The sequence below is a fragment of the Mauremys reevesii genome, unplaced genomic scaffold, assembly GCF_016161935.1.
Source record: "Mauremys reevesii isolate NIE-2019 unplaced genomic scaffold, ASM1616193v1 Contig133, whole genome shotgun sequence".
NCBI lineage: Eukaryota > Metazoa > Chordata > Testudines > Geoemydidae > Mauremys > Mauremys reevesii.
In genome coordinates, this window is record NW_024100753.1 from 141517 (window position 1) to 168002 (window position 26486).

Here is a 26486-nt window from a genome sequence, read left to right on the forward strand (position 1 = left end):
ATAGGTGCCGGGCAGTGCAACTTAGGAGAGCGCTCGGGCTGCGGAGCAGGCGGCTCTGACGCAGCTTAATAGCGAGCTCGACCACGGTTCGTACCGGGGAGCTTTCCAGCACCGGACTCGACGGCTCTTGCATGGCCGGAGTTAACGGTGTGGATATTGTCGGTGCCGCGGCAGACATCGGTGCCGGGCGATCCGACTTAGCATAGCACTCGGGCTGCGGAGCAGGCGGCTCGGACGCAGCAAGAATCTTGTGCCTCTTCATACTCCAGGAGAGGGATCCATGCCGAGTGGACGTCGGAGCCAGCGACGGCCGGTGCCGAGAGGCCTCGGCGGTACCGGCGATCCGGTGCCGAGGGAGCGCTCCTTGAAGACTAACCAGCGCTCGGTGCCGAGAGCGGAGGGGCAAGAGCTGCCTCCCTCAGGAGCTGCTTGAGACGAAAGTCCCGCTCCCCTTTTGTTCTCGGATTAAAGGCCTTACAAAAGCGGCACTTATCTGTTAGGTGAGATTCCTCAAGGTACTTAGGAGAGGATCTCTTGTCGGCATCGGCTTGTGGCCGGCCGAGCATTGTAAAACCCTGTGGACTGGGCATCGTACCCGGCACCGGGTGTGGGGAAGGGGATAATCCCCGAACCCCTCTGAATTAAATACTCTAACTATACAACTATAGAAATCTGAACTATAATTAACGAGAGAAACTATGAGTAGCTAGGGAAGTGGAGGTCAGCTAAGCCGCGCTCCACTGTTCCAACGACCGACACGGGCGGTAAGAAGGAACTGAGGAGTGGGTGGGTCGGCTGGTGTATATATCCGGTGCCATGGTGGCGCCACTCCAGGGATCGCCCAGCCGACCCACTGAGTTGCTAGTGTAAAAGTCTTCCAACGAAGGTGCATGCGGCGCGCACACACCTACATGGAATGGATATGAGCAATCACTCGAAGAAGAACCAGGGATTGCATAAATTAACAACAAGCAGTAGGGTGCTTACACTGTTTCTTTACTGAAAATCTCTCAACAGCTTGACGATGCCTTTCTAGAGGCCTCTGAGAACTTACACATCGGTAGCCCTGTGGGAAAAAATATATCGTGCCTCAGCTGTTTTTGCTCATGCCTGAGACACAGATCTCAAGAGGAAAATCTGGAAAAGGACAAAATGGAAGAATGAATTGTAGTGAGATGAGGCCTGAGGCCTGATCTGAAGTAAGGGTCAAGATGTTGCTAAGCAAATTTAGGCTGTGAGCCAGAGGCAGGCCCTGCTCACAGAAATTGGCAAAAAGAGGGCTGCTAGAAGAGGAAGATGTGGTCTCCTCACCTCAAAAAAGATATTCTAGCACTAGAAAAGGTTCAGAAAGGGCAACTAAAATGATCAGGGGTTTGGAGAGGGTCCCATAGGAGGAGAGATTAAAGAGGCTAGGACTCTTCAGCTTGGAAAAGAGGAGACTAAGGTGGGATATGATAGAGGTATATAAAATCATGAGTGATGTTGAGAAAGTGGAAAAGTTATTTACTTAGTCCCATAATACAAGAACTAGGGGGTCACCAAATGAAATTAATAGGCAGCAGGTTTAAAACAAATAAAAGGAAGTTCTTCTTCACGCAGCGCACAGTCAACTTGTGGAACTCCTTACTTGGGGAGGTTGTGAAGGCTAAGACTATAACAGCGTTTAAAAGAGAACTGGATGAATTCATGGAGGTTAAGTCCAGTAATGGCTATTAGCCAGGATGGAGTAAGGAATGGTGTCCCTAGCCTCTGTTCGTCAGAGGATGGAGATGGATGGCAGGAGAGAGATCACTTGATCATTGCCTGTTAGGTTCACTCCTCTGGGGCACCTGGCATTGGCCACTGTTGGTAGACAGATACTGGGCTAGATGGACCTTTGGTCTGACCTGCACGGCCGTTCTTATGTTCTTAGGAACGTATGCCAAAACAGCACCAGAACAGCTGGGTACGAACACATCCCACACAGATAACAAGGAACAGGCAGACCCAGCCTAATGACAGTATAAAAGCAAAATATGATGAATAGACAATAGGAAAGGATAATATGATGGACAGACTGTATGATGGACAGATTTGTTCGAAACGACCTGTGCCAGGAGAAAGGCAGTAATGCGCAAAGGGCTGCACCTCAATGCGTCAGGAGTGATGAGTAATCTGTTCTGCACCTGTGTATAAGAATACGTACCGGAGAGCACATCTTTGTCCAGCCTAGGGTGCAGTGGAAAGCCCCACCACTGACTGAGCTGTGTCCATTGCAGGGAGCATCACACCAGTAGCTACTGACAACAGGAACCAGCTCAGACTCCCTTATGGTAGGGGTCATGGCATCCATTTTTACAGGCGGCGCCACAAGGTTGTGTTAAAGCAGGCGATTAATAAAACTTATTTAAATGTGTCAATACGAATGTGTCCCCCGCTCCATACTTGTGTGAGTAAAACATGGTACATGACATGGATATAAATTGGCAGTCGGGAAGTTTAGGCTTGAAATTAGATGAAGGTTTCTAACCATCAGGGGAGTGAATTTCTGGAACAGCCTACCGAGGGAAACAGTGGGGGCGAAGGACCTCTCTGGCTTTAAGTTTAAGCTTGATAAGTTTATGGAGGGAATGGTTTGATAGGATAACACTATTTAGTCAATAGGTCAATAACGTGCCGCCACTGGTAATTAGTACTGAGGGTCAATGTTGGGATATTGAAAGTCTTTTTCCCGAGTGTCTGGCTGGAGAGTCTTGCCCGCATGCTCGGGGTTCAGCTGATCGCCATATTTGGGGTTGGGAAGGAATTTTCCTCCAGGGTAGATTGGCAGTGGCCCTGGAGGTTTTTCACCTTCCTCCGCAGCATGGGGCAGGGGTCGCTTGCTGGAGGATTACCTGCTACTTGAAGTCTTTAAACCAGGATTTGGGGACTGCAAGAGTTGAGTCAAGGGAGAGAATTATTTCAAGAGTGGGTGGGTCAGCTTTTGTGGCCTGCATTTTGCGGGAGGTCAGACTAGATGATCATAATGGTCCCTTCTGATCTTAAGTTCTATGATTCTATGTCTCCACAGATGGCTCTGTTAAATAACTATATTACACCCCCCCGGAAGTTGGGAGCTTTAGTGGGGTGACCCCTACCATAAGGAAGTCCATTTTGTCCTTTTCCAGATTTCCCTCTTGAGATCGGTGTCTCAGACATGAGCAAAAACAGCTGATGCATGATAGACTTACTCCCACAGGGCTACCGACGTGTACGTTCTCAAAGGCCTCTAGAAAGGCATCTGTGACAGGTGGGATCACAGAAACCCCCTGGGAGCTGCCACCTGATGTGCCCAGACTACTGCTACCCCTGCTTTCCCTGCCAGCTCAGGACCCCAGCACCCTGTCTTGCTGAGCCAGACACTCCCGTCTGCTCCAACACAGACCCAGGGTCTGAATTACTTGCCCCAAGCTGCAGGTTTACCTGAAAGCAGCTAACAGAAGTGTTCCTGTCTTTAACACTCAGATGCCCAGCTCCCAATGGGGTCTAAATCCAAATAAATCCATTTTACCCTGTATACAGCTTAAAATGCGCAAATCTATATCTAATCAAACTGAATACAGATAAGATCCCCACCAGTTCCACAATGCTCCTTTGACAGACTAATCTCCTTTTAGCCTGGGTCCAGCAATCACTCACACCTCCTGCAGTCACTGTCCTTTGTTCCCATTTCATTCGGGTATCCTGGGGTGGAGGTGGAGGCTCTCTCTTTAGCCAGCTGAAGACAAAATGGAGGGCTCTCCCAGGGGTTTAAATAGACTTTCTCTTGGGGGTGGAGATCCACTCCTCACTCCTGTGCCGAGTCCAGCTCCAAGATGGAGATTTGGAGTCACCTGGGCAACTCACATGTCCATGCATGACTCACAGTTTTTACAGGGAGCATCCATTGTTTACATGCTACCTTGAACTTCCTCAAGTAGACTTCTTATGTGGATTGGAGCATTCCAAGATCCATTGTCCTTTCAGTGTTTCTTGATTAGGTACTTAATTTCCCCAGGAACTGACCAAATGCTCTACTAAGGTTATTTAGAAATCAAGCCGGTACACAGCCAACATTCATAACTTTGAATACAAAAATGATACATGCATACGAATAGGATTAATACATTCAGTAGATCATAACCTTTATGGAGATATGTTACATGGCATATGTAGCAGAAAACACATTCTAAGCATATTTCCATAGAGCCTTATGGGAGGTACCGTCACACCCTCCCCCTGAGCTTACTGCCAGAGACTTGGACACTGTCCATGGCGGAGGCAGTACATGTAAAATCCCTGTTTGTTTTTGGTCACACTCCTTTCAAGTACCTTTAAACCATATGATGTCATTCCTAAGGGTCCTAGCCAGTTTTGGGGGTCCTGGTCCTCAGATGCCAGAAAACAGGTTGGGATGTAGTATTGTTAACAGAACGCAGACAGCGATATCTGTTACAGCGGAGGCGTTTTGGCAATTAGCCACCAATGCCATGAGGCAGTGTGCCTCAGTTTCCCCTTCTACACAGCAGCATGGGGCTGTTATGCTTTTGCTGCTGTTCCAAGCTTCCAGACTGTTTACAGGCGTAGGCTGAAAAGTAACTTGCTTGTGGGGCTCTCCTGTCACCATCCCTAGCATGTACAACAGTTTCTTCCACAAAGCAGGTATGTCCCACATCTTTAAAGGGTTTAACACTAGTACGAATTCCTTTGTTTTATCCCATAGGTGAATTAGCAAAAGACACAAGGTTAACAGCAAATCTACGGTGGACAGGCTTGTTCACTCAGTTTGACTCCTTTAGTGTCTATTGCATTTTCCCAGCTCTGTGTAGCCTCTGGTAGGCACTCTGCCTCTTTGGAGAAGGCTTTAATTCAGGCATGTGGTTGAGCCTTTGGCAAGGAGAGGTGCACTGCCACCATGCCTGCCCTCGGCCCCTCCTCTGGAATGTCTCTGGGCTGGACCGCACTCCTTGTGAAGTGCCACCCATGCAGAGATTCCCCACCACCCCCATCTTGGAGAGAGAGTTTTATCTCTTACAGGTGCAGCAAGAACACCACCTTTCAATGGGGGGCTCTGGACCCCTTGGGCACCCCACTTTCTGTTCCCAACAGGCCAGCTGGATGGACTCCCCCGTTCAGGAGATCTGACCCCAGGTTTCCCTTACAACATGAACCATAGGAGAAGGGGCTGGCATTTTAAATGCAAACTTTTCACCCTCCTCCTGGGAAAGTCCTTCCCACAAAGGTGGGCGGACTCTCTGCCCCCTTCCATCTGGGCTTCCTCTGGGCTCCTCTGGGTCAGACACTCCTGTGTCCCCCGAAAGGGAAGGTGACCCTGGTCCAACTGTGGGCTCACAGCTACCAGCTATGGCAGACTTTTCACTGGCCAGCAAAATTCCCCCCTTTTCACTCAGGTTGGGTTTGCTTCCAGCTACAGCGATCTTGGGGTCTGTTTCCACCACTGTGGTCACCAGGACCCCAACTCCCACCTTTGGGACACACGTCTCTATGCACCCCAGGGCAGGCCCTGCCCTCTGCTGACCTGCAATTTCCTGGCAGTCAGCAGCTGTGGTGGCCCCCCTGTTACAAGGTGGTTCCTCCCCCTCCCCTGGGGAGATGATTACAGGACAGGAGCTGCCTGCATCCAGCCCCTCCTCTGGAACTTTCCTTGAGCCCCGGGACTACAGAAACTGGCCACAACCATCCCTGCCCCCAAAGCTGCATTCTTTACTGCTGCAGAGGAATCTATGAGACACCCTCCTATTCCCCCAGCAGTCCATGTGACTTCACCCCGCACCGACCCCGACTGCTAACCAGCCCTGGGACAGATTCTGCCACACTAAAGAAATCGTTTCCCAATAGAAACGGTGCAAAATTGTGTGCCACCGTTGCAACAGTCGGTTCAGCCTGCAAATCCTTAGTTTGCATGTGTACTTTAGCTAAAGGTGCAAAGACTTTGTAACCCGCTAACAGCTCTAATTCTGCCATTTTACCTGGCAACAGATCCTTCTTCTGGATAAGGTCCTCCTGACCACAGAAATCTCAGCACCTGTGTCCTCAGTCCAAGAAGCACTGCACCATTCATTTTAACAGCATGCATATGCTCATTGCTTGGTTGTGTGGAAGCAAGCTTTACAAATCCTGTGTGGAAAGAGGCCACAGCCTGGCTCTGAGAAGCCACAGCTTCATTTGTTACTTGTTGCTTGTTTCTACTCAGAAAGGGACACTTAGTCCTCAGGTGCTCAGTTGACTTACAATCCTAGCACCTCTTGGGCTCCTCTGCTTGCACAGGAAATTTGGGACGAGTTCCAGGGGAATTGGGAGGTTCCCCAGCCTCCTTTTCCCAGGGTAAAACGGTGATTCTGCTTTCCCCCAACTCTGTACCCCTCTCCCAGTGGTTTATGTTTGATTGCAGCTTGTGCTTGCTCATAAGAGTCTGCATACCCAGCTAATTCACCCACTGCATTTACCTTTTTGTCCCACAAATACTGTTTTACATCTTCCCTGCCCATATTCAGGAAGTGTTCCTGAGTAACCAGATCACACATCCCTTGGAAGCTTGTAATGCCCTTCCCCCACACCCACTTGTCTACCAAATCTCTCATTTCATTGGCATAAACCACATTACTCAATCCAGATCCCCTCTTAAGACTCCTGAATTTCACCCTGTAGGTTTCAGGCGTAATCTGAAACTCTTTTAAAACCAGATCCTTAAATTTACTGTAGTTTGAAGCATCATCAATAGGCATCTTACTGAATATGTCCAGAGCTCTACCAGTCCATTTTGCTATCAATGTGGTCATCTTTTGATCTTCAGGGATGGCATGCAGGGTGCCCAGTCTCTTGAAGGTGATGAAATATTCGGCGATCTCGCTGGATTCCTCATACTGTGGACACAGTTGCTCCCATTTATGAATTTTTGGGGAAGTGGAGCCAGCAGGTGGAGGGTTTTGTCTCTTTGACTCCGTTACAGCCAGTTCATGCTTCTGGGCCTTTCTCTGGGTCTGCATAGCTCTCTCGTGGGCAGCCTCTTCCCTGGCTTTTTATACCTCCATCCTTGCTGTCTCTGCCTCCATAGCTCTCTTGTGGGAAGCTGCTTCTGCCTCCATCCTTGCTGTCTCTGCCTCCATAGCTCTCTTGTGGGAAGCTGCTTCTGCCTCCACCCTTGCTGTCTCTGGCTCCATAGCTCTCTCGTGGGCAGCCTCCTCCCTCTCCATTAGTCTTTTATGTTCATTTTCTTTCTCTTTTGCTTCCAGTCTAGCCAACTCTAGTTCTAGCAAACTCTCTAGCAAATCTAGAGAAGCCCTGCTCCAGATGTACTTAATGGGTAAAGCAATGAGAGTAGCTTCAGGCCCTGGGTCAGATAACCATCCTGTAAATGTCTTCTCTGCTCCTTAGAGTGCTAGTACTGGGTCCCTCACTTCCTGGGCCTCATCAGCAACATCCTCTTTCAAAATCTGGCACGTTGGACAAGAAGCTTTCTGTGAAAAAGGTACAGGGCACGGAAGAGTCCAGAGATGATTCCAGACTAAGATCTCCTCAAAGAGAAGGATGGAGAACTCCAAGCTTTTATGCAGACCCAACTTATGCTTATCTTATGTCCGGACAAAGTGTCTTTTGGACACATGCTGTGTTCCTACTGACAGTTGTCACAGACTTGCATCTGAACCAAGGCCGGCTCTAGCATTTTTGCCGCCCCAAGCAGCAAAAAATAATAATAAAAAGAAGCCGCGTTCGCGATTGGTGGCAGCTCTACCGCCGCTTCTTCTATGGCGGCACGGCAGCAGGTCCTTCGCTCCAAGAGGGAGTGACGGCCCCACTGCCGAATTGCCGAACTGCTGCACGTGCCACCCCTCTCTTCATTGGCTGCCCAGGCACCTGCTTGCTACACTGGTGCCTGGAGCCGGCCCTGATCTTGCCTACTTTTCAAATGTTAGGCTGTCTTTTATTTTGATCTTAACTCTGAATTACCTTGGTTTCTAATGCTTCATTTTATTTGTTTTTCATAACTGCAGCATTACGAATTAAAAAAAAAACAAACTTACATGTACTGTCAACTTTACTCACAGAGTTTAATGATTTGTTTTGTTTGGTTTCTGCCTGGGGATTTTCTTGATAATTTCTTTAAGACATTTTGAAATCTTTCCCATGCAAAGAAAGAAAGCTGGCAGAGAGCTCCCGGTGTTATGCAGAGAACAATAGGGAGCTAAGAAACGGGAACATTGTAGTACTTAGAAGTATGATAGGGTCCTCAGGTTCTGTGGTTACCAGGAGAACTGGAGGTTCTGGTGGAGCTACTGAACTTTGCAGGCACTCTGAGTTGAGATTAGTGGAGAAACTCTGAGGGGTGCAGGAATGCCTGAGAACATGGGGAAGTTAGTCCAGCTGAATGTTTTGGCCTCTGCCAATTGCTGCAGCTCCACAGTTTCCGTGTGTATTGGGTAGAACATTATAACTCATGCAAGTCATGGATTCCACGATTCTTCATATTTCTCTTTAGCTTAACTCTTTTCCCATCCCCTTTCTGCCCCTCCATACACACTTAGATTAAAGAAGTTATGTTGCTGTGGGAAAGGCACCACCACATATGTCTTTTGTAAGTGTGATGGTTGTCACCTACTCTTTGCAGTCAGGGATTTTATCTATGCATGCAGATTCTGCTGCCTACTTAAGAATATTAGAAAATGCTGCTGCTTGTTAGAAAATTCTGCTGCTTCCTACATCCTATATACAGGATGCTGAAGATTATACCATCATATGAATGGGGGTTAAGAATTTGCCTCTGCAGAGGTACGGTAATGGCTGTTCTTTGCTGCCTCTGTAAGGACCCGATTGAGAGAAGGTCTTGGCTGGGAGTAGGTTGAGGCCAGGGACAATGAGTCAATCCAGGGTTATTACCATGTTTGTATACAGATGTTCAAGTAAGTTAACAATGAGAACTTTTGACCTGTGAATAGGCCCTCTCCACTTCACTGACTGATAGCAAAGTGCAGAGGAAAGATTGATTGGTTGCTACTTCTGATGTCACAATGATGCTACTTATGAATCACCTGAGTTACTGAGCAAATTGCACAGGAAAGTTTGATTGGTTGGTTCTTCTGATGTCACAATGATGCTACTTGTAAATCACCTGAGTTACTGGTATAGCTCTGTCACCATCACCTCTGTTGAGACTGTTGAGAGCTTTTTAGTAACTAGGGAATATATGAAGAGTTTGGGGTCTTCTGTCATTGAAATAATCAAAGCCAATAATAAGGTGAGAGAACAAGCAGTGAATTTTATTAATATTGTGATTTTTTTAAAAAAATGTCTCTGGCAAAGTAAGAAACTATTTTATGCAAAACATTAATGTAATCTAAAGTGTAACTCTGCTGAACTTGGAAAGTAGATTCATTTATTATACTGTGAAACCGGGATTTTAGTTCCACTTTAAATGCAAACGTCAACCTGTTGGGTGAAAACCAAATCCACTTCAATTTAGGCTTAAACAATTTATTTTAGCCTTTATTATATATGTTTTTAGACAATGCTACTATCACGTATGAATTACATAAACATGCATAAAAAGATAAGGCAAGACAAGGAAGTGCTCAAGTTATCTTTCTTGGGGACAGGGTGACTCTTCTGAAATCTCTGCTATGCTTGGCTATTTTTCCTCTGTCTCTTCTCCACTATTATGTCAATCATCTATTTTTAATCCTCTGTTCTGTAACTTTGCAGACTCAGTAGAGGAAGCTACCTCATCTGTGTCTTTATCCATATATATTCTACTCTAACCCCCTAATTAAAAGCAGGGGCGGCTCTAGTAATCCGGCCGCCCCAAGCAGGGCGGCATGCCGCAGGGGGCGCGCTGCCGGGCGCTGGTCCCGTGGCTCCGGGGGACGTGCCTGCGGAGGGTGCGCTGGTCCCGCGGCTCCAGTGGAGCTTCCGCAGGCATGCCTGCGGGAAGTCCACCCGAGCCACGGGACCAGGGAACTGTCTGCAGTCATGCCTGCGGGAGGTCTACCCGAGCCGCGGGACCAGCAGACCCTCCACAGTCATGCCGGCGGGCGGTCCACCGGAGCCGCAGGACCAGCAGACCCTCCGCAGTCATGCCTGCGGAGGTCTGCTGGTCCGCGGCCCGTGGACCTCCCGCAGGCATGACTGCGAAGGTCCGCTGGACCCGCCTGCCGCCTCCTGGGAAAATGCCGCCACGCCGCGTGCGTGGCGTGCTGGGGTTTTGAGCCGGCCCTGATTAAAAGATTCGCCTGCATAAATCACAATAACTAACCCAGATTAATACATTTTTGCTTATCCTGCTAAAACTTACTTATATCTGTGTAGTTCCCATCACAGCTATTCCTTGCTGTCACGCTCCCTGGCTGCATGCAGTTGTACTTATATTACAACTGCAATTTTTATTCTTCGTACTCATCTGTTTCTGTGGCCTTGAGTTTTTACTTGTTAGCTGGTTGAATAGGCAGGTGGGGGATGAGGGATTGTACCTGACTTGTACAATTTTGCTGCTTGTTAGAAAATTCTGCTGCTTTCTACCGGTACATCCTATATACAGGATGCTGAAGGTTATACCATCATGTGAATGGGGTTAAGAATTTTCCTCTGCAGAGGTACGGTAATGGCGGTTGTTTGCTACCTCTGTGAGGACCCCATTGAGAGAAGGTCTTGGCTGGGAGTAGGTTGAGGCCAGGGACATTGAGTCAATCCAGGGTTATTACCATGTTTGTATACAAATGTTCAAGTAATTTAACAATGAGAACTTTTGACCTGTGAATAGGCCCTCTCCACTTCACTGACTGATAGCAAAGTGCAGAGGAAAGATTGATTGGTTGCCACTTCTGATGTCACAATGATGCTACTTATGAATCACCTGAGTTACTGAGCAAATTACACAGGAAAGATTGATTGGTTGGTACTTCTGATGTCACAATGATGCTATTTGTAAATCACCTGAGTAACTGGCATAGCTCTGTCACCATAACCTCTAGATGTGACTGTTGAGAGCTTTTTAGTAACTATGGAATATATGAAGAGTTTGGGGTCTTCTGTCATTGAAATAATCAAAGCCAAGAATAAGGTGAGAGAACAAGCAGTGAATTTTATTAATATTGTGATTAAAAAAAAAACTTGTTAGCTGATTGAATGGATGGGTGGGGGGATGAGGGATTGTACCTGACTTACTGAAAGCTAACAGCTCTCTTCTCTACCCTGCTATCTGCTTGGTCAAGAACTGTATAGATCAGACACAAAAACCAATTTTCTGATTTACAGACTGTTTCAGCAAAATCTGACAATCTCAAGCAGCAGAACTACATACAAAAAGCAAACACTCCTATTTTCTTCCAGAATTGTATATAATAATTTCTCTAACATTACTTAGTACACATTTCACTAACACAATTCATTACACAGTTCTCCAACAAAGCTTAACTATGTATGTGCTTGCTAATGGTGGCTCCATAATTTACAGTTGAGCTTTAGAGTTACAAACACCAGAGATACAAACTGATCAGTCAACCACACAAATCTCGTTTGGAACCGGAAGAACATAATTAGGCAGCAGCAGAGACACATCCCTTCTACCCCACCCCACCCCCGGCTAAAAAAGGCAAATACAGCACTGTACTGTGTTAAATTACTAAAAAATGAAGGGAAAGCAGCATTTTTTCTTCTGCATAGTTAAGTTGGAAAGCTATGTTAAGACAATGTTCAGTTGTAAACTTTTGAAAGAACAACCATCATGTTTTGTTCAGAGTTACGAACAACGTCCATTCCCGAGTTGGTAACTCTGAGGTTCTACTGTATATTTAAGTCCACCATTTCCCTATGCCCTTAAAAGATTTAAATAGCTTTATATGAGCTAAAACATCTCAGACTTTTGCTTATGCAGCACCAGCACAGGCAGAAGTTAATAAAGCCTATTAGTAGAACTGTATTGCAGTCTGTGAGATTGGTACATAAACAAGAAAAGAGAACAGTGCTGTCCACTTAGAGTCACAGACCTGCATGATCCAGGACAGATTTTTTCTCTATCCTTTGGACCCTCTAAATTCGGGTGGTACCTCTGGATCCCTTTCATGACAGGAAAGAATTCACACACCTTACTGAAGAGTTTTAAAGTGCTCAGAATGCAAGATCTTGGGTCCTTCCAAGACCTCTCTGTTTTGCTGCAGAAGAATCAAGGGGGAAAAGGCCCTCTTGTATTCAGTGCAAGGAAGCCAAGAAATTTCTGTGGCTATAGTACTGATATAATTGAAACGTTGAAATAATTTGCATTAGTGGAGCAAACGTGTGTTAATCATATAAAATGGATTTTTTTTTTGCTAGCTAAAACAGATGCCAAATAGGTGTACACTGATAAGAGTAAACAAATAAAGCCAGTCAAACCCAGCCTTTCATTAAGAGGCAAATCCTTATTTGGCCCCATCTTTCCATATCCATGAAGAGGCCTACACTTTGCTAAATGGGATAGGGTGGGCAAGATTTCAGCAGCCTGCACAGCACTTCCTTTCTCTGCAGGAGCTTCCTTGCCACTGCATGAAGTGGTTGTTTGGTTTAGTGGGTCAGCCACTGCATTGATATACTGGACAACGTAGCAGGAGAACCATGGAAACTAGTGGATCATCTGCTGCTCTTTGACTTTTGGGATTAGTGATTGGTTCCTTTTTTCCCCTACCTTTTCATTTTTTTTAATTTTTTTTTTAATACCAGTTACGTGGGTGTGTGCTGTGGGGAAGATCTGCACCTTGAAAAGTTTTCCTTTATGGATAAGTTGCTCTGATAGACTGAACAAATAGCAGGCCAGCTCTCTAATGAGGCAGCCAGCAATGCAGTATTTTTATTGCGGTAGAGTGAATAACGATAACAAATATCTAAGAAACACAGATATTTTATATATCCTAAAGCCATTTGAAAGTGTCATAAAAAGACGTTTTAACAGCACTGCTGTCTCCTTCTTTGAAAATCATTGGCTTTTCACCCTATTTAACATGGGGAAGTTAGTCCAGCTGAATGTTTTGGCCTCTGCCAATTGTTGCAGCTCCACAATTTCCGTGTGCATTGGGTAGAACATTGTAGCTCATGCAAGTCATGGATTCCACAATTCTTCATATTTCTCTTTAGCTTAACTCTTTTCCCATCCCCTTTCTGCCCCTCCATACACACTTAGATTAAAGAAGTTATGTTGCCGTGGGGAAAGGCACCACCACATATGTCTTCTGTAAGTGTGATGGTTGTCACCTACTCTTTGCTGTCAGGGATTTTATCTATGCATGCACATTCTGCTGCCTACTTAAGAATGTTAGAAAATGCTGCTGCTTGTTAGAAAATTCTGCTGCTTCCTACATCCTATATACGGGATGCTGAAGATTATACCATCATATGAATGGGGGTTAAGAATTTGCCTCTGCAGAGGTACGGTAATGGCTGTTCTTTGCTACCTCTGTGAGGACCCCATTGAGAGAAGGTCTTGGCTGCGAGTAGGTAGAGGCCAGGAACAATGAGTCAATCCAGGGTTATTACCATGTTTGTATACAGATGTTCAAGTAAGTTAACGATGAGAACTTTTGACCTGTGAATAGGCCCTCTCCACTTCACTGACTGATAGCAAAGTGCAGAGGAAAGATTGATTGGTTGCTGCTTCTGATGTCACAGTGATGCTACTTGTAAATTACCTGAGTTACCGGCATAGCTCTGTCACCATAACCTCTAGATGTGACTGTTGAGAGCTTTTCTTATTATAGTCTAGCTTCTTTACATGAGTTTGAAATCCGATTGAATTGCAGATTATATTAGTAAATATGTTCAAAATAGTTCAGTAATTTTTTTCTGATCAATCAATGTGCCGATTCTCTGTAAATTTAAAGTTGCATTGAATTTATCTCCTGTGCCTAAACACTTATTAAAACTTTAGCACACACTTGTCTTCTAGCCAAGTGTAATCTGTTCTCAGTTTGGTATGGGATACCTGTGTGAGTGTTCATTAAGTCATGGAACACTGTAAGAAGTTTTGGGGCAGAGACCATGACTTCCTCGTATGTATGTCGTTTTTTGTTGTTGTTTTTTTTTTAAACACTGCCTACTAAAGTGGGATTTCAATCCTGATTGCGGGGGCGGGATTGCTATGGTAGTACAAATAATAAATATTACCCTTGCATCACTGTGATTTATGATTAAACTTTGTATAGCGTGAAATGTTGGAGCAAAAAATGGACGACCTACTGAGTCATCAGAGACAATTTGTCGAAAATAATCGTCGGTCCTTAGAACAGAAAATAAAAGAAAAGGAAAAGGTAAGACGAGACCCATTTTTTCACAAGTTTAAAGTTGCCTCCAGACTGCTATTACCAGAGTGACAAGTTGTTCATTGAGTAATTGTCCATGTAGAAGAAACAACGCTGACGATTCCATATTTGATGTGTGCGCGCCCACATGCACGCTGTCAGAATTTTTTCCCCGTAATGGTACCCCCAGGGCCGGCTTTGGCAACCTCTGGAGCCCTGTGCTTATGCGCCGGTACATGGGGCCCTGCTGGTCCCACGCCCTCTCAGTTCCTTGAATGGATCTGTATTTGTTAGTGAAACAATTTACTGGCCTACCACGAATTAAGTTGACTAAAGCCATGTTCCTAGCTGGTGATAATAGTAGTCTGGTGGTTATAACTTGGTAAGAGGAAGTGAATCCGTATTTCTTCAAGGTAGGCTGGGCAGGCAGGCTACCAATTTGTTCACCTCTAATTTATAGTTCGATGACAAAAATAAAATCAGAAAAAAGTTTGAACATTTTGCTAATAATTTGCTCACTTCTTCCTGAGTTTGACCCTCCCCGCCTGCATTCTTCTGCTCCTGGCAGGCCAAGCCAGGGTAGGAGTGGGCCTTTGGAAAGGGTCTGAGGGCAGAGAGGCTGGGTATAATAAGGGGGTGGGGAGACATAAAGATTTGGGGAAATGGATCACTGGGATCCAAGAGGGTGGGGACTTCATAGGATGGGTCTCTGGCTGGCAATGAGAGTGGGAACAGGCTGTGGGAGTGCTTGAGGACATGGGATGGAGCAGGTGTCTTGCTGGAGGATAGGAGGGTGCTTAGGAGAAAGCTGAGGGGAAGCACTAGCACTTCACTACCTTCTCCAGCTGACAAACCTGCTATGATTTGTTAGAGGAGTCCTGCAGCTGCTGCCAAGAGAAGTTTGGCAGAGAGGTTTGTTGCCAGGAGACGCCACTAGTGCTTTCCTCCCTATCTTCCTCTGCTTTCTGCTCCCCACTCAGCCCTCTCTTTCCTTACCAACCCCAACACCCCCGACTAAAAGTCCCGTGCCCCTCATAGCCCTATTCCCTCATATAAATCCCCTCTCAAATTCATGTAGAGCCCCAACCATAAGGACCGTGGGGCCTGGAAGAAGCCTCAAAAACGAATTATACCCAGATGGATATCTACTTTGCATCTCCTAATGGTTGCAGGAGATGGGCTAGATTCCTAAGGATCTTAGGAGTTGTGTATTAGTGAAGTTCTGCTCCCCCAGACCTGAGGCGGGAGGAGTCAATGCCCCTCTACCAAACTTCTGTTGCTGCCCAGTCATGTGTTAAGTCAAATTGAAAATAACTAAGGCATTTTCCTCATGAAAAACATTTTGACAGCAATAAGCTAAACATGTAATCACAGCAAAGAAGGGAATTCCCCGCACCCCAAAGGATCATGATTATTGGGGATTAGTCTGGTTGCTTAGTTGTAATGCTCGATGTTGTTATGGAGATCTACTTTTGAATCGACATAGAAGCTTCATTCCATTATTTGCTATTATTTTTTTGATCCACCTGTCTTGGTGTAGCAGATGAAGTAGGCTACTCTGATTGGCCAAAGTGAGTCATGGCCATTAGTGGCCATAACAGAATTTATGCTTTACTTAAAAATGGGTTTTAAACTCTTTTTGCTTCTGTCAGCGAGCGCTTTAGTGTAATTAGTAACTTTTTTAAGAGGCAATTTACAGCCCCTCCCCTGCGTTTTCCAGTGTTAATAGTTATAGTAACTTGACAAGAAACATGTAACTAGAGTGTGTTTCTCTCTCCTACCCCTCCCCCCCCAGTCTTCTACATTTCTAAGAAGTGTTTCATCAGCTACATGACTTACTGACAGGGGATCTGCCGTGCGACCAGATAAACCAGGACTTGCAGCAAGCCAACGATGCTCTACGAGCAGAACTCAACAAAGTAGGATTTTTAATATCTGAACTATTCAAATGGAAGTGGTGATGCTGAGTTTTTATTTTATGTAAAATTTAACTGTCCTCTTTATTGTGTTTGAAGATCTATACATGACTAATATTTAAGTGCAACTAAATATATCACAGGTCAGAGCAAGCTGCAGTATGTTCCTGTCACAGGGTGAGCTGGTCCATTAAAAGACTGGGGCACAGCTGCACCTTTTGTCAGGTTTAGCCCATCTCCCTGTATGATGGGAATAAATACAAGGGTTATGTGACAGAAGCATGCATCTAAACCGGGTCTGCTGGCAGGTAAAAGGGCAGCCTGTGGTCATTCAAGAGAGAGAGACCCCCCCCCTCTGCCCCAAAAGTTCAGAGAGAGACTCTCTCTCGTTAGTGCCCAGGCAGAGAGCCTGTGAAGAGGACAGGTGACAATTTTCCAGAACTCCAAGGCAGAAGCCTTTTGGGGGAAGAGAATTACAAGGAACTGGAAACTGTGCAGGGATAAGCCTCCATTGATGGACTTGCAGGATGCAGAAGTCCCAGCTAGGAGAGGGGTGGGACTACAAGGATGGGCCTGCTCTGATCAAGACCTGGAAAAACTTGAGGCATTATATGCCGAAAAGAATAATTGAGGCTGGTTAAGGGTATGTTTGAGTCTTGTGTTATGATAATAAACCAACCTGGAAGAGAGCACTACTGTAAAATCACCACATGTGATATCTGGTTTGATGCAAGATTAAAGGTAAACTGAGGTAGCAGATGGGCCCAAAGGCAATCTGGGGGTAATGCCCTACAACCGTTCCCTTTAGCCTTGTTCTGATATGAGCACGGCTTCTTTTCTATCCACACTCTCTAATAGAAAACTGCTTTTTTATTTATGATAGACATGGTCTACACTGACTTCATACAGAGGTTCTAAATTTGTCCACGATAGCTGTCCGGCATAGCTATGTGTCATCCTAGCTGTGTGAGCACATTAATCAAACCTTTTCTACAGAGGTGGTTAGTATTTTCTCTACACATACTCTTCTTTCCAGGTTTACTCTTGAAACACTCGATTCATACTCAAACTTGGACATCTATAGGTTTTTATCCAGAAAAGCCTACTCCTTTCTAGAATGGAACTAGGTTATTTCATTCTCATTTTTTACTTCCTTTTTAATTTGGAGTACTATGGAGCTATTATGACTGATATAAAACAGGTTAAAAAGGTTGAAAACCAGTTAGAATTTGGTGGTGGTACAGTTATGATCTTGTTAACTTCCTGGTTTAGATAGCGACATAACAGGGGTCGGCAACCTTTCAGAAGTGGTGTGCCGAGTCTTCATTTATTCACTCTAATTTAAGGTTTCGCGTGTCAGTAATACAATTTAACGTTTTTAGAAGGTCTCTTTCTATAAGTCTATAATATATAACTAAACTATTGGTGTATGTAAAGTAAAAAAGGTTTTTAAAATGTTTAAGAAGCTTCATTTAAAATTAAATTAAAACGCAGAGGCCTCTGGACCAGTGGCCAGGACCCAGGCAGTGTGAGTGCCACTGAAAATCAGCTCGTGTGCCGTCTGTGGCACGCATGCCATAAGTTGCCTATCCTTGCGATATAAAGTCAGGTGATAAATTTAAGATAGAGGATAGCACGACACTAATTTCCCTTGCCCCTGAAGAATGTGGTTATGGAGACAGAGGTGCAAGCTGAATGTCTTTGTTGGTCCATAAATATGGGGAATTAAGATGTACAAATACTGGTTTCTCACAACATGTAACCTATTCCTTGAGTATATAGTAAGTGGAAAAGGTAGAGTAATTTGTCAATCTCTTGGTATTTGGATTGTACCGAATTGAGTCTAGTTTGGTATTGATCCTTTCTGTTTGTTGGCTGTTCAATGGCATATTTGGTGATAGCTGATCATCAGTCCAACACCTAAATGTTACCTCTCAAATGAGCAGCTGAGGACTGAGTGGGAATGGGGAAGGATCTTCTAAACCCAATAGGTGCTCGCTTTGACAAAATATGTTATGTTAAAAAAAATGGAGAGCAAGTGTTAAATCTGCTGCCCTTATGATTGAGCTTAAAAGAAAGCACTGGTTAGGATTCCCAATGATTACCAGACTGTACTATGACTATGGCTTAAATTATGAATATATTTATACATTACAACTATATACTTGAAAATGTGCCTGAAAATATTTTTCATAACCTTGCCCAGTCTTGAGTTAAAGATTTGTGTTACCTTAACTTGTTCTGGTTTTGGTATGATACAGAATCTAGAACCCAGGACTGGACAGTGAAAGGAGGATGGATTTTTCAGATATTTGGGCTTTTTTTAATTGCACTTTTTTAAAGCCATCATGCTGAGTTTCAAGGTTTAGGGCCAAATTCTGCTCTTAGTTATACAACACAGAAGTCAACAGTTACTCCAAACTTCTCTTTCTGTAGGAGGAAGCAGAACGTAGCTTATTCTTTTGGCTTTGTTTTCTAAGGTATCTCTGGAGCTCATCATTTACAGGGACATCAGGAATTTTTAATTTTTTAAAATAGATTCAATATAACTACAAATAAAATGTGATGTGTTTTCCTCATAGGCAATAGCAGTGAAACACTGTTTGGAAAAGGACTCCAGTGAGCTTAACACAGAAGCTGTGCAGAGCAGAACCGGCTTTACTAGCAAACCAGTCAAAGGAACTGGAATAATTGATAATTTAAACTGGAAATCAGTAAGAACTGGTGCCATTTATGCCTTACCGACACCCAGGGGAACTCTGCAAGCTCTATGTTGGAGAATAGTGTATTTCCACCAGAAGTTGTGTTTCGATACTGTCTTATTCTGGCTGTCCTTTTTTGGAGCATCTTAAAAGACTGTGACAAAGTTCCTCCTCTGCCTTGGTGGGTCCTGCACTTATTGGCGGATTTGCTCACCTCAGATATTCAGGGCAGCCCTCAGTTTGGCCAGTTTTATGGCTCAAACCTGCCATTCACTCAGCTAACCACATCACTTGCCAGCATGGGGAAAAGGAAGGAGAACAATCCCCACAGTCTCTGCTGACCCACCTAGTGGGCCAGGGAGACAGGCCAGGGATCTTCGCCTCTGGTGGGACCCACAGTCCAAGTCAACTCCTCTTATATCCAGTAGGAGGGAGGGGAATGAGGGGAACCCAGGCCTTCCCTCTACTCTGGGTTTCAGCCCAGGGCCCTGTGGATCGCAGCTGTCTACAGTGTTACGTGTAACACCTGTGTGACAGCTACAACTCCCTGGGCTACTTCCCCATAGCCTCCTCCCAACATCTTCTTTATCCTCACTACAGGATAGGCATGTGAACAATTCCACGTGCCACTGCAAAGAGAAATTCTGGTAATGACTATATGAAGTTTTATTTGTAACACGCATAGGTTGGGTGTTTACTGCCAAGCAGAAGGGGAAAAGTTTTTAAACCTGTCCATCTAGGTGAATTTTTTCTTATCAATTCCCTCTGCATTTTCTAGTCTGCAATCTTTTTCTACTTCCATTTATGGTGAATGAGGGACTGTAGTTCTATGCTCTCGCTTCAGAAATAAACACATCAAAAAGCACTCATGTAGCACAGTGTAGAGCCGGTATTGTGGCAAGCAGGCATTGAGTTACAGTACTGACTCCATGCCCAGCTGATGGAGCACTGTGCTTGATATTTACATTATCCTGAAGTGCGTTTTATAAGGCTGCCAGATATCCACCATCCATTTATTTTGGCACCCCAATGCACATAAGGTGGACAAACATGCCTGGGCCACATGCTTTTCGGCCAGGTTCTGTCATTTGGTTATTTTGAATATTATATTTAGATTATGATTTCTCTATCAAGGAAATCTACACACACGTAGCTTTCCAATAAACAGGACTTTAATGTTTCTCTGTTGGAATTAGAAGCTGCTAGAATTCAATTGTATATTACTAAGTGAACTCTACTGTACAACTTCATATTATAACTTTTGTTTGGATTTTTAGTTGCACTGAACTTTTAATGGCAGGTGAGATGCCATTAGTGAGAGTATAATGCTTAGACAGAAGAATGAATTTTCCTATTAGCAACTAATTTTTTTTTTTATTTTATAGCTAGACAATCTGAAGGCTTTAGTTCAACTGAAGAAGCAAAATGGATTCGCTGACAGTAAACTGAAGACATGGATGCAATCCTGTAAGCAGCTGGGGAAGGAAAAAGAAACGTTGCCGAAACAAATTGCTGACCGTAATGCTCTATTAAAGGAGCACAAGCCAAGTATGGGGTAGTTGAAGAAGGAAATGCTATACTAGAATGATTGTAAGGCTGCAAATCATTCCTGGAAGTCACGGTTTCTGTGACCTCTGTGAATTTTGCAGTGCTGGTGCAGCTGATCCCAGGATCTCAGCAGCTGGGGAAGCCCAGGAGCCAGCCGCGCTGGCCGTTGCTCAGTCAGCCCCAGGCACGGTCCCTGGAGCAGCAGTCTGGGACTCGTGGTGGTGGGGCCCTGAGCCACCTCTTCCCCCCCAGCACCAGCATTGCCCTGCTCTCTCTCTCTCCACTCCCCAACAGTCTTCAGGAGCATCCCCTCTCCCAGGCGGTAGGATTTAGTCCCAGGTATTTTTAGTAAAAGTCATGGAGGGGTCACGGGGCCCTGACTTTTTGTTTATTGCCCGTGACCTGTCCATGACTTTTACTAAAAATACCCACGACTAAAACATAGCCTTAATCATGATCCTGTTTCTAACCTTAATGCATTTATTTAGAACACATGTTTTCAAAACCTCCATTATTACATTTGATTCAGATGAGGGTCCAGATCCTCATAAATCAGTATAGTTTCTGAAGCTCTGCTATAGTTGACTGTGGTTGCACAAGCACACGTCTTATGTACTTAATTAACAAATGAATGATTGAGATCATTGCATTCTAAACACATCTTTCCAGAGTCTCCTTAAAGTTATTTGTACAGGTAACGACTCTTTCCCTTGGTCAGGTGCTGATGAGGTTGCCATCTACCTACATTCACTGACCCAGGACAACGAGCCAGAGTATGAGCCAGACGGACTCCCAGAGGTGGTCAGAAAAGGTAATTGTTACTTCTTTAGAGGAGAATGGTCCACATTGTGGGGAGTGTGTGCGCGCACGCTTATCTAAATAATCGTGTTGTCATAGGTGTGACTTGGAAGCATTGTAAAAACTTGGACATCATTGGCCAAATCCAGCCCTCATATAGGTTGCAAGAGAGGGATTCTAGGCCCAGCCATTCCCATTATAAAACACCTTTTTCTTCTGGTTGATAGGAAGGGGGGAAATTTTTGCTTAAACATTTTTAACTAAATGTTTTTTCATTGAAATGTGCTGCATTGTCAAAACCGAAATGTATTACGGAGATGTATTGATTCGGACAAAGTTTTTGCTGAGCAGGGAGGGAGACCCCCAAATTGAAAGCCTGATGTTTTTTGATTCAATTTCATTTTATGAAAGCATTTGAAAGGCTTATGTTTTCATTCCAATCTAGAATAAAAACAAATTCTGAAACCTCGAAAGGGGTCGCAAAACAAAATTGTCTCCCTCTGGCCGGCTCTATGTAGAACAATAGGAGAGACATCGTTTTCAGATGGAAATGATTTTCCAGTTAATGGTGTCCCTTTAAAGGAAAAAGAGAACATTTGCTTGGGGAAAACTCTTTTTGCCATTTTAGTAGAGTTGCTGTTACACAGATCCACACCCTTGCCTGAGTTCACCTATAAAATTCTAGGAGCATAAGATAGTCCTAATAATTCCCCCATTCTGTTATTCAGTGAGTAAATGCCATTTTACTTTCTTAAATTATTACCCGTTGTCATCTCCATCTTGAATTGAGCAAGATCAGATTGATTGGAACAATAAAGTAATTTAATCAACTGTGGTTAATGGCTGTTGTTTATTTTTCAGGCTTTGCTGATATTCCTACTGGGAAAACCAACCCCTGTGTTTTGCGCAGAACAGCGCTAAACCTAAAGACCAGTGCCCGTCTTGCTGCTCAAAGCCAAAATTTGTCACCATATGGCCAACGTTTACAAAAAGGCAGGTCAGCTAATTTTGCCAAGATCTCTAAACCGACAGCTGGTGGCAGCAAATCACCAAAGGTAACTGATCGTCAAAATGTATCTGAATGTGCAGGGCCTGGGAAATCCACATAATGTATTTATCTCTCCAAGTGAGTTTGAAGATATGCCGTGTTATTCATGCCTCCTTTATATCTGCCATGAAAATAGTGAAGACAAGGTCATCAATGTAAATAAAATGAATAAAGCTTGGCACATAACAAAGATCTGGGCATAATGGTAAACTTAAAATTGTTGGTATGATCAAATCTGTGATCTCATGCCAAGTGCTCATTAACTTGGTAAATGGGAATGAGGTCAATCTTCCCACTTTAATGCTCATCCCAAATATTTGATTATTTCTTGAAAGGCCTGGATGCCTAGAGCAGGGGGGGTGTGCGAATGCATATATGGATTACACGCAAAAGCACTCAAAAATTCGTATATGGTGGAATTAAGGCTTGTTGGCCCAATCTCCCTGCTCAGCCAGCCCCAGTTCTCTTAGACTCATAGACTTTAAGGTCAGAAGGGGCCATTCTGATCGTCTAGCCTGACCTCCTGCACAATGCAGGCCACAGAATGTCACCCACCCACTCCTGTAACAAACCCCTAACCTGTGTCTGAGTTACTGAAGTCCTCATATCGTGGTTTAAAGACCTCCAGGTGAGAGAATCCTCCAGCAAGAGACCCGTGCCCCATGCTGCAGAGGAAGGTGAAAAACCTCCAGGGCCTCTGCCAATCTGCCCTGGAGGAAAAATCCTTCCCGACCCCAAATATGGCAATCAGTTAAACCCTGAGCATGTGGGCCAGACTCACCAGCCAGACACCCAGGAAAGAATTCTCTGTAGTAACTCAGATCCCACCCCATCTAACATCACATCACTGACCACTGGGCATATTTACCTGCTAATAATCAAAGATCAATTGCCAAATTAATTGCCAAAATTAGGCTATCCCATCATACCGTTCCCTCCATAAACGTATCAAGCTTAGTCTTGAAGCCAGATATGTCTTTTGCCCCCGTTACTCCCCTTGGAAGGCTGTTCCAGAATTTCACTCCTCTAATGGTTAGAAACCTTCGTCTAATTTCAACTCTAAACGTCCTAGTGTCCAGTTTATATCCATTTGTTCTTGTGTCCACATTGGTACGAAGCTTAAATAATTCCTCTCCCTCCCTGATATTTATCCTTCTGATATATTTATAAAGAGCAATCAGATCTCCCCTCAGCCTTCTTTTGATTAGGCTAAACAAGCCAAGCTCTTTGAGTCTCCTTACATAAGACAGGTTTTCCATTTCTTGGATCATCCTAGTAGCCTTTCTCTGTACCTGTTCTAGTTTGAATTCATCCTTCTTAAACATGGGAGACCAGAACTGCACAAAATATTCCAGATGAGGTCTCACCAGTGCCTTGTATAACGGTACTAACCCTCCTTATCTTTACTGGAAATATCTCACCTGATGCATCCTAAAACCGCATTAGCTTTTTTCATGGCCATATCACATTGGCAGCTCATAGTCATCTTGTGATCAACCAATACTTCAAGGTCCTTCTCCTCCTCTGTTACTTCCAAATGATCGTCCAAAATTTATAACCAAAATTCTTGTTCTTAATCCCTAAATGCATGACCTTGCACTTTTCACGGTTAAATTTCATCCTATTACTATTACTCCAGTTTACAGGGTCATCCAGATCTTCCTGTGTGATATCCAGATCTTCCTGTGTGATATCCTGGTCCTTCTCTGTGTTAGCAATACCTCCCAGCTTTATTAGCACATTCCCACTTTTTGTTCCAAAGTCAGTAATAAAAGATTAAATAAGATTGGTCCCAAACCGATCCCTGAGGAACTCCACTAGTAACCTCCTTCCAGCCTGACAGTTCACCTTTCAGTATGACCTGTTGTAGTCTCCCTTTAACCAGTTCCTTATCCACCTTTCAATTTTCATCTTGATCCCCATCTTTTCCAATTTAACGAATAACTTCCCCGGTGGAACCGTATCAAGTGCCTTACTGAAATCGAGGTAAATTAGATCCACTGCGTTTCCTTTGTCTCAAAAATCTGTTACCATCTCAAAGAAGGAGATCAGGTTGGTTCCACTCTGTCCCCCACCCCTGAAAATTTCAGCCCAAGCAATTAAAGTTTGTAAAGTTAGAAGCAGCAGAAAACAGGGTCTTCTTGTAATGGGAGGAGTCAGGTACCCTTAATAATAAATGGTCCTATTAGCTTTGCCAGTAATATATGTTGGTAACAATTCTGTTTTTGCTGGCACTAGAAGGATAAGCCCTGATGCTCACCTCTCACACAGGACCCACATCAGTGTAAATGGGATGAGAATTGGGGCCAATTACCTAGACTATCAGAAGCTTTGGCATTCAGGATTTCAATTGTCATGAAGCACACATATATAACTACTGAAGTTTTAGCTAACTGATGCTAAAATCATGTCAGAATTTGGTGGGGAGTGCAGGGAGTGCAGAGACAAGGACGATTGTAATAGCAGTGGGGACTGGAATTTGAGAGAACCCCAAAGGTGTACACATTGTGAAATTTTTCAACAGTTTTACAAAGCTAGTGTTGACCATCACAACAAACATATTGTGAAGGTTATGTTAAATATTTAGAATGACATGACATTCTCCTGAATATTTCATAATACGTCTGGACAGGATATCCTCTGCAGGCCAATGTAAATGCTTCAGGACTAAACAACTTTTTCAAGTGCTATCATATTTACAGAATAAACTATAGGACATTTACAAATTCATTATGAAATATCAGTAATTAAACTTAAATTACATATCTCAAAATACAGTTCTGCAGATTAGTGATTGAGCAAGAAGAGACTAGACAAGGAACTCCTGTGTACTACTCCTTAGCTTTGCCTAGACCTTGTTAAATTATGTGACTTGTGATTTGTAAAGCATGGATGATAATGCCCATTCTATCTTGAACATGGTGAGGAGTAGGTAGTTGCTGTAAAGCATTCTGCATAAGCGCTGTTGTATTTTCAGAGTGATAACTATAAACACTGAAGATTCTTGCTTTTAGCGTGTGTCTGCTAATTCATATTATTCAGTCGCTTGGAATGGGTCTTTCACTTCCTGCTGGTAATTAACAAGGTTCTCCAATACCACTAAAGCATGAGAATTTTTTTCTTTGTGTTGCAGGTAGATGATACTCAGCAGTGCCAAGCAGAAACAGCTATTGAACCCATGGAATCTAGTTCAAGATCTCCTCTTTGCATGAAGAAGCAAAACACACAAGCTGTTGCTGAGAACTTGATGGAGAATCTCAACACACACCAAGGCAGATGTTCCTTGAGCACACAAAAACTACCTGATCAAAATGAACAAGACAAAAACTGTATGGTACAGTAAACCTGAGTAGTATAAGTAGTATACCATGAAACAAACCCTAACCGCACCCCTTGACCCCTTAAACTCTGCCCCTTGAACCAGTGATGAGCTGCCAAATTTTTAACAACGGGTTCCCTCCTTCCAAAATTTTAACAACGGGTTCCCTCCTTTCCCCCCCTCCGGGGGGGTCGTGCCCCATCCAACCCCTCATGTTCCTTAACACACACTCCGAGACCCCTGACCCATCCCCCCCTTCCCTGTCCCCTGTTCCCTGCCCTCTGCCTGCCCTGACCCCTAACCCCCCCCCCCCAACCCACCCCCTCCCTGCCCCCTTACCACACTGCCTGGGGACCGGGTCCACTCTGCCAGGACCACGACCGACTCCCCGGGCCAGGCCGTCCCGACTCCCCGGGCCGGGCCGGCACCGGGGCTGGGGCCCGGCCGCTCGGCCCGACTCCCCGGGCCGGGCCGGCACCGGGGCCCGACTCGCCGAGCCGCTCGGCCCGACTCCCCGGGCCGGGCCGGCACCGGGGCCCGACTCGCCGAGCCGCTCGGCCCGACTCCCGGGCGGGCGGCACGAGGCCCGACTCGCCGAGCCGCTCGGCCCGACTCCCGGGCCGGGCGGCACGAGGCCCGGCCGCTCGGCCCGACTCCCGGGCGGCACGGGGCCCGGCCGCTCGGCGGCAGCCGCGGGCCCGACTCCCGGGCGGCGCTGGGCTGGAGGAGCGCGGTCTGGGACCGGGAGCTGCTGAGCCAGCCGCACCTCTTCTCCCCCTCCGCGCCCCAGCTTACCTGCTGGCTGCCTCCATGCTGCTTGTTCAGGCTTCCCGGGAACATCTGATTCGCGGGAAGCAGGGAGGAGGAGAAGGGGCGAGCAGG

The 26486-nt window shown here is 45.0% G+C and overlaps 1 long non-coding RNA gene across 2 annotated transcripts; it reads left to right on the plus strand.

Moving 5' to 3' along the window:
* Positions 1–9188: 9188 nt before the first annotated feature.
* On the plus strand, positions 9189–25480 carry LOC120392997. 2 transcript variants are annotated; one of them, XR_005591850.1, is made up of 6 exons: positions 9189–9250; positions 14178–14282; positions 16069–16192; positions 21158–21250; positions 22099–22292; positions 25419–25480. It is a non-coding gene; the product is annotated as an uncharacterized LOC120392997 (long non-coding RNA). The 2 variants fall into 2 exon arrangements; XR_005591849.1 differs by lacking the exon at positions 9189–9250 and adding an exon at positions 11008–11068.
* Positions 25481–26486: the final 1006 nt, after the last annotated feature.